This window comes from Mustela nigripes, unplaced genomic scaffold (assembly GCF_022355385.1).
Source record: "Mustela nigripes isolate SB6536 unplaced genomic scaffold, MUSNIG.SB6536 HiC_scaffold_1076, whole genome shotgun sequence".
In the NCBI taxonomy this organism is placed as follows: Eukaryota; Metazoa; Chordata; class Mammalia; order Carnivora; family Mustelidae; genus Mustela; species Mustela nigripes.
This window is the reverse complement of record NW_026740483.1, coordinates 1-8277: the sequence shown is the minus strand read 5'-3', so window position 1 is coordinate 8277 and position 8277 is coordinate 1. Positions and strand designations below refer to the sequence as shown.

General features: G+C 55.6%; 1 long non-coding RNA gene and 1 other non-coding gene across 2 annotated transcripts; both read left to right on the top strand.

Moving 5' to 3' along the window:
* Positions 1-3212: 3212 nt before the first annotated feature.
* On the top strand, positions 3213-6105 carry LOC132008791 (uncharacterized). Its single transcript, XR_009401719.1, has 4 exons — positions 3213-3372; positions 4333-4502; positions 4582-5658; positions 5906-6105. It is a non-coding gene; the product is annotated as an uncharacterized LOC132008791 (long non-coding RNA).
* On the top strand, positions 3429-3619 carry LOC132008792 (U2 spliceosomal RNA). Its single transcript, XR_009401720.1, has one exon. It is a non-coding gene; the product is annotated as a U2 spliceosomal RNA (small nuclear RNA).
* Positions 6106-8277: the final 2172 nt, after the last annotated feature.

Here is an 8277-nt window from a genome sequence, read left to right as displayed (position 1 = left end):
AGCCCGTGGTGATGGCAGGAGGCCTAGAGTCCCATGCACTGGGACCCGGACCCCAGCTCAGTGGCTGGCAGTTTATGTCCTGCTGGGCAGACCTGTTTCCCCAGGTGAGAAAAGACAAGAGGTTTATCCCCAGGAGCCCTGCTCTGTCCGAGGGTCCGTCCACACTATAGTGCCTGCCGCTCCACGAAGGGGCATCCATTCTCTTGAGAAGGAGTCTCCATAGGAGTGACCCGGCAGCCCCCCACACCCCCCACCATGAATGCCTAGAGGGCAGGAATGAGATCACAGTCACTTCTCAGTGCTGGGCTCCCTGATAGGTGCCCAACCATCATCTGCATGGATGACATGGGTCAATCCCATGGACTCAGAGAATTGAAGGTGGTCAGGTCCATGTGCTGCTGCTGTTGTTGTTGTTCTTCTTCTTTTTTTAATTAAGCTCTTGGCCCAATGTAGGGCTTGAACTCATGACCCGGAGCTCAAGAGTCGCCTGCTCTACTGATGGCCAGCCAAGAACCTCTGCTCTGGTTTGTTTTTTTAGATTTTGTTTTTTAAGAGAGAGGGAGCCCATATGCACACGTGAGTAAGGAGAGAGGCAGAGGGAGAGGATCTCAAGCAGACCCACGCTGGTCCTCTCCATCTCAGGACCCTGAGATCAAGGCCTGAGTCAAAATCAAGAGTCCCACACTGAACCGACTGAGCCACCCAGGTGCCCCCTGCACTTTTTTTTTTTTTTTTGCTCTGCACTTTTTAAAGAAAAATCCAAGGGGTGGTGGTGGTGGCTGGCTGGCTTGGTCGGTAGAGCACCTGAGAGATCATTTGAACTGGGTTCGTGATCCCAGGGTCCAGGGAAGGAGCCCCGCATCGGTCTCTCTGCTCAGCGGAGACCCTGCTTCTCCCCCTCCCTCTGCTCTGCCTGCAGCTACCCCTGCTTGTGCTTGCTCGCTCTGTGTGTGAAATAAATGAATAAAATTTTTAAAAAATTTTTCCAAAAAATGGGGCGCCTGGGTGGCTCAGTGTGTTAATGCCTCTCTCTGTGCCTGCCTCTCGGCCTACTTGTGATCTCTCTGTAAAATAAATAAATAAATAAATATCTTTAAAAAATATTTTTATAAAAAAAAGATATTAAGGGGGCGCCTGGGTGGCCCAGTGGGTTAAGCCGCTGCCTTCGGCTCAGGTCATGATCTCAGGGTCCTGGGATCGAGTCCCGCATCGGGCTCCTTTCTCTCTCTCTCTCTGCCTGCCTCTCTGCCTACTTGTAATCTCTGTCTGTCAAATAAAATAAATAAAATCTTAAAAAAAAAAAAAGATATTAAGAAGGAAAGAAAGAAAAGAAAAAGAAAGAAAAAAACGGGGCACCTAGGTGGCTCAGTGGGTTGAGCCCGTGCCTTTGGCTCCGGTCATGATCTCGGGGTCCTGGAATCAAGCCCCACGTTGGGCTCTCCGCTCTGTGGGGGGCCTGCTTCCCCCTTTCCCCTGCCTGCCTCTAAGTCTGCCTCTCTGCCTACTTGTGATCTCTCTGTCAAATAAATAAATAAAATTTGAAAAAAAAAAAAAAAAAAAGGAAAGAGAGGAAAAAACCAGGAATGTTACAAAAATATACGCGTGGTGCCGGTTTAGGATCCAAGGGGTCATCTCAAATTGTGAAGGAAAAATTCACTGGATTACACTGTTCTGCAGAGCAGACACCAAAGGGCTAAAGATTTGGCTGTTGAGAAAGAAGAAGAAAAAGACCTGAGGGAGGATTGAGGAAATCATTTTTAAGGTCATGGTGAAGTCCTTTCTAACTTCCACTCAACATCCAAAAACTTTAAAAAACAAACAAACAAAAAACGGATGAGGGGGCGCCTGGGTGGCTCAGTGGGTTAAAGCCTCTGCCTTCGGCTCAGGTCATGAACCCAGGGTTCTCGGATGGAGCCCAGCATCAGGCTCTCTGTTTGTCAAGGAGGCTGCTGCCTCCTCTCTCTGCCTGCCTCTCTGCCTACTTGTGATCTCTGTGTCAAATAAATAAATTCTTTAAAATTAAAAAATTAAGGAACGGATGAAGAACATGAACTAAAAAACGACTTTCTGTAAGCGTATTTATTTAGCAATCTCTACTCACAACGTGGGGCTCAAATCCAGGACCTGGAGATCAAAGCCGCCCCCCCCCCCGCCCACCCCATAACTTTCTGTGGCACCTTAAGCACCTTAACCATCAGCGAGGCCCAAAGACCGCTCTCGCACATAAGGAAATATCCAAGGCTTAGAGGACAGACGACGGCCCGCCCTGTTAAGATGTAAATGACAGATCCAAGCGCCACCAGTTCACCTAGTCAGAAAGGGGCCAAAGTGCCTGAACAGAGCGTTCCGAGAGCACAGCAACGTGGGGCTCACAGGCAGAAGACACTCGGCCCGACTGGAGAGGCGCACATCCAAACGGCGCCGAGGTACCCTTTTCACCACCCACAAGGAAAGGTCGTCCCCTCGCGCCCCCCGCCCCCGCCCGCCATCCGAACTCCGTGGCCAGGCGGAGTTGCTGGCGAGCCTGGGGAGGGAGGTGGCGCCCGAGAAGGTCCGCCGGAATTCTAGGCACTCTGGCGGCGAGAGTGGCGGGGATCACGACGCCGCCGCCGCACGCACGCTGAGGGCACCGGGGCACGGGGTCGGCCTCCGCAGAGCGCAGTTGGCAGGTACTGGGGTCCGTGCGTGTCGCTCCGAGCAAAGTCGCCGCGCCGCAGTGACGCCGAGGCAGCGGGAATTGTTCCGTTCCACGGGTGTCATCCGGGACATCCCGTTGTGGGGTCGCAACCGGCCGGGCCCTGGCCGGAGGACACGGACGCGAGCGGAGCCGTGGCGAGCGGGGAGGGCGTGGGGGTGCGGGCTGAAGAGCCGTCGCCGTCGCGACGCGCCGAGCAGCGGCTGAGCGTGCGGGAGGCAAGACCTCAGGCACCGAAGCGCGGGTGGAGTGCGCGGTCCGTGCTGGGGGCGGGGCGGCGAAAAGGGACCCAAGTAAGATCTGGCCTTCACGGGCTCCCGGGAGCCCCCAGAGCGGCGGCCGCGTCAGCCGTCCCTCCGCGGCCGCCGCCCCTCGCCCCGCGTCTCGGTGCGGGACGCGCGCTCGGCGGGTTGCGGCTCGGGGCTGGAGGCTCGCGGCGGCGGACGGGAGGGCGGAGCCGGGCCGCGGCGGCCGCGCCTCCTCGGGCCGCTGAAGGCGGGCCATGCAGATTCGGAGAGGCTGCTGGGCGAGGGAGAGTCGCGGCCGCCAGGGATACGGGATTTCTGGTTGGGAGGGAGGAGAAGGAAGCCTCTGCCCAAAAGCGTCTGGGGAGGTGGGTGGGACCGTGTACGGCGCAGAGGCAGTCGGGGCGAGGAGTGAGGGTCTGCGCTGTCACCGTGAGTTGAATATGGCAGATGGGAGGACGGTGGCGGGGCGCGGGCGGTGCTGAGGTATCGCTTCTCGGCCTTTTGGCTAAGATCAAGTGTAGTATCTGTTCTTATCAGTTTAATATCTGGTACGTCCTCTATCCGAGGACAATATATTAAATGGATTTTTGGAGCAGGGAGTTGGAATAGGGGCTTGCTCCGTCCACTCCACGCATCGACCTGGTATTGCAGTACTTCCAGGAACGGTGCACTTTCCCCACGAAGTTGGTTGAAAAAAAGAGGTGTTTAGTGTGTTAGGTTTTTTGTATCTCATTTGTCTGCTTTTTTTTTTTTTGGTGCTTGTGTGGTTTTGTTTCTTGCTCTTTTTGTTTTCTTTTTTTCCCTAAGGCTACGGTACTGTAAAAGTGCCTTTTTTTCCCCCTTTACTTGTTCTGGTTTTGTTTTTGTAACTTCCGTCCTGGTCTGGTTTTCTCCAACCTCATTTTAGGTCTTTTATTGCTTCTGTCTTTTATGCAGGGCGCTTTTTTTTTTTTTTTCTTTTATTTTTGCTTTCTTTGGAAGATCTATCTTCCTACTCTCTTTCTCTCTTGGTCGCAGTTCTTTTTCTCCACCTCTTAGACCCTTGGCTTTGGGGTTTCCACATTATTGTCCCTTATAGCCCGCTGCCTTTTCTTGCTCCTGTCATCTGCCTGAGACATTCGTGTCCTTCCCGGTGATTTCAACAGCCACAGTGTCGTTTGCCTGGCTACCTGGCCTCTGTCAGAGTTCTCTGACTCTTGACCTGGTCAATGACCAATGAATGGCTACAGCCCTGTCCACATCCCCTATCACGCTGGCCCAGCACCTTCTTCCCTCCCCCGACCTTCCTCAGCCCTTCGGTACCACCTTTCCGTGTCCTTTCACCCCCACCCCACCCCCAATTCCCCAATGTCCTCCCATCCCTCCCGACGGAGAGTAAATTCCCTGCAGGTACCCTCTGTCCCCTTACCACATCCTTGGGGCCACCTGTGCCTCCGAACGTAGCTGGCCGAAAGCGTACCCACCGGGCTCATGTGGCTCGCCCCAGCTCTCCGTAGGCCAGGGAAAACTAGGCACCGTCAACGTTCGCTACCGGCCATCAAGATGCCCTTAAAGGAAAGGTAAGAATAAAGCATCGTGGGTAATGGTCGGAATGGTAACGTAGCACCCCTACATGTTCCGTTGTTCCGTCCTTTCCAGGTTCTCCACGTCTAAATACCTGCATCCTGGGACACGTTCCAAGTGACCTGCCAGGGTGACTGCTCATCGGCTGTCCCAACCGGCCGGCCTGTGGGATACTGCGTCCGGACCTCCGACCCATCCCGAGCAGGTCTGGCTCACCACTCCTTCCGGTTCTCCTTGCGCTTGCCTTGTCAAAATGTTGACAGTCGAAGACATATTTTGGTGACCCTTGCTGAACTGCAGATTCGGGAGTCAGAGAACATTCATCGGGGATAGCGTCATTTGCAGACCTGCGGTGGGAGCTGTCCCTCCGCCAATGGGTCCCACCGACACGGGTTCCTCTGGCCGTGTTCTCCACTGCATTCCACAAAGGCAACGTGGAGCCCGCGGGGATGGGGTCTCCCATGCTGGGGGGTCTGCCTTCAGGAAGGAGGTCTGGGTACTTCTTTGTTACGGCAAAGAGAAAACGGGAGGACGGTGGGTGCCGCGGCACGACCTGTTCCGAGACCGCGGCGTCCCTCTCCCCTCTGGGAGATTGCTTCCTTCCTCCATTTGCAGGTCCTTGTAGACGTTTTGGTCGTAGCCGCGGAGGGAGGAATAAGGGCAGGCAGGCAGGCAGAAATAACGCCTGGGCTGACGACCCAGCAGACGGTGTCCAGACGCACGGAAAGTAAGGTCGCTGAGACCCCGCGGCGTGTCTCCGGTTTTGAGAGAAGGAGAAGCGGCCGCGGAAGCCGGCCACGCCGCTCACAGCTAGGCCGGGGTGGTCTCCGGTGGGCGGTGGACCGTTTCCCGCGAGGGCGGCCGCCTTAGAAAGAGAACAGCCAGTGATTTTACTGGCCAGATGAGTCTGTTCGGGGATGGCGGAGGCCTCGCAGTCAGGGACGTGCAAGCTAGGGGGAGCCACCAGCAAGTATGAAGAGGCCAAGGGGAGGTCACGTTTTTTGGTTTGTTTGGTTTTTGTACTTCCTTCCTTCCTTCCTTCCTTCCTTCCTGCCGTCGTCACTGGAAAGTCAGCTTCGATTTCGATTCACGGAGGATATTGGGGAGGCTTGCTTTGAACACAAGTTCCCGGGAGAAGAGCAAGACTTTGAGGTTGTGGCAGTTTCCCATTCAAAGGCGGGCGGTGGTTAGTGCTTGCTGCTGGGGCAAGAGGGGCTCTAGCCTCCTTTTCCTTACGGGCAAGCGATGACCTCCCTGCTCCAGAAGGTTCTCCCTTGTCAGAATAATGTTTATCTTCCTTCCTGCTGGTTAGGCAGGAGTGCTGTGGGCTTGAGAGCTCCCCTTCCCCAGGCCTTCCCGAGTCCAGCCTCAGCGAGATGTCCTTCCTTTGCGACATCAGCGTGGGGCCGGGCCGCTCTGGGACCGTGGGGAGTCGAGACGGGAGCGAGGCCCACCCGGTGGTGGGTCACGTGGGAACGGAGACAACAAAGAAGAACGTTGTCCGAACAACAGAATGGACCAAACACGTCCCCTACCCTGTCTAACGGGAGTAACTGCTGCGGGACCGACGGGCAGCTTTGGCTTGGCTCTGGTTTTCCTTTCTCCTGGGTAAGATTTATTCAGGTTCCCAATCACTGAATTCCCCTGACTGCCCGAAAGCATCTGTGGGGCAGCGGGAGATCTTTTCCCTTCTCCCCTTCGAGGTTCTTGGGGTGGGGGTGGGGTGGCTGGGGCTTTGTGACCAAAGACAGATTCACCAGGGAAGAGCAAACAGACGTGGATTTGTGTGTATATCTCACATACACACGGGAGAAGCGGAGGGCTGAAGAACGCTGTGGGGTGGCTAGAACTTGGCCTTATATAGCCCCGTAACCCAAAACGAACAGAAAAAGAAAAAAAGAAAAAGAAAAAAGAAACAATAAATTTTCAGAGAAGTGACAAGACAGAGTAGAAGGGCTTAGAGTGTCTAGGGGGGCGCCCGGGCGCACTCTGACACCAGGGACCTAGGATCTATCCTGCGTGGGACGACGGTGCCCGGCAGTCGGGTTGGGTGGGGGTGCGGATCGTCTCGGTGATGGACCTTCTCGTGTCTTCGGTTCCCAAGGACTCTCCCTTGGGGTGCCTTTCAACCCACCGAAAACCATTGGGATTGCAAAACTTCGGGAAGGACTGAGCCCTTGTAACATGCACGAGTTCAGTGGGATCCATCGGTTCGATGTCCTCTGCGGGAAATGGGGCAGATGGACCTAGGGGGACCTTCACGGTTCTACACCAGGATCCCCGACCTAAGGGCCTTTTGGGGAATGTGTTTGCCTGAAGGGGTCGGCTGGCAAAACTCCCCTCCTGCCCTACTGGATGATAATTATCTAGCCAGGCCTCCTCCGGATAAAGCCAGCCGGCTGGAGGAAACATAGCGGGCCCCCCCGCCCCCCGCCAAGGGGACTCCTGTCTCCCACTGTTCATCCTCCTGGTAGATGTAGGGACTAGATTTCTCCCTTGCTCATTTCCCGGGTTAACTGCTGTAACCGGAGCCAACGGCAGTTTGTCTCCCTCGGGACGGGGCCGGAAGGAATGTTCCGGAGCAGCGGCCGAAACTTGCTTCGGGGAGACTCCCCGTCTTCGCTGTCCTGGCGGGGACTGCCTAGTCGCCCTCGTTGGTGGGAGAACACAGCATCTGCTCCTCTGTTGGGGCCCATGAGCTCTGGAACCGGGAACCTTTTCTTCTGCCCTCTGGCGGCCCTCTGCCTCTCCTGTCTCCTCGCTCCTGCTGGAGACTCCTGCTGGAGACTCCTTGGGTGCGGCGGGCCTGACTGGCTTCTGCATCGCCCTCATCCTTGGCGCCTCAGGAACCAGGGCAGGCTCCTTCTCCCCTCGCTGTCAGGGAGCAAAGGAGTGCGCCCACCCCCACCTCCACCCCGACCCCCGACCCCGCCTGCTCCAGATGCTCCTGATCTCCCCTCCAGCCCGCCAGCCGGCCAGACAGCTGGCCAGCGTCTGGGGTAGAAGCTGCCTCTGGGGAGCTTCCTTCAGGATCCTTCCTGATGGAATCATGACCTGAGCTGAAGGCAGAGGCTTTAACCCACCGAGCCACCCAGGAGCCCCTGGAATTCAACACAGTTGAATTCTAACTAAATTCTAACACAAACTCAGCACCGTTGAGTTTGTGGGTTCCATGAAGATCTATGGGTCTTTTAAGTGACCAGCAGGAAACGTGAAACTCTTACTGTTTCGAGGTCCGCTGAAGGTCAGACCAGCTCCTGTGGTCTCCGTTGCAGTTTGTGAGCAAAGAGATGACGTGACGTGATGGTCCATCTCACGTCCGTCCGTCCCCGGGCGTTCGCAGGCGGCTGTTGAGAGAGCTTTTTCCTCGGTCTTTGGGAACTCGAGACCTGGAAGTTCTGCTTGGACGATGACTGGGAATAAATTCACCGGACACCTAGGTCTCTTCCGAGTAGGACAGCGGGCGAAGTCGTCGACCACTGGATGGAGGCATGTGCAAAAGGATGCTTGTAGTTCTGTGGTTCTTGTTTGAAACATGGCTGGTTTTCTCATGAGGACTCTTCCAGGTTAAGGAAACTGTCTCTCAAGAGGTCTGTTGCTGCTGCCCCTCAGACCAATTTGTTACTTAAACTGTAACCCCTGGAGGATTTTACTAGTCGCCAAGCACATTTAGATATGGCCTTAAGAAAAACGTATACTGGCAACGGGTCTTTGGGGAGAAGGACGATATACGACCGAGAAGCTGGGCAGCTGGGGATGCCCGGCTCGCTC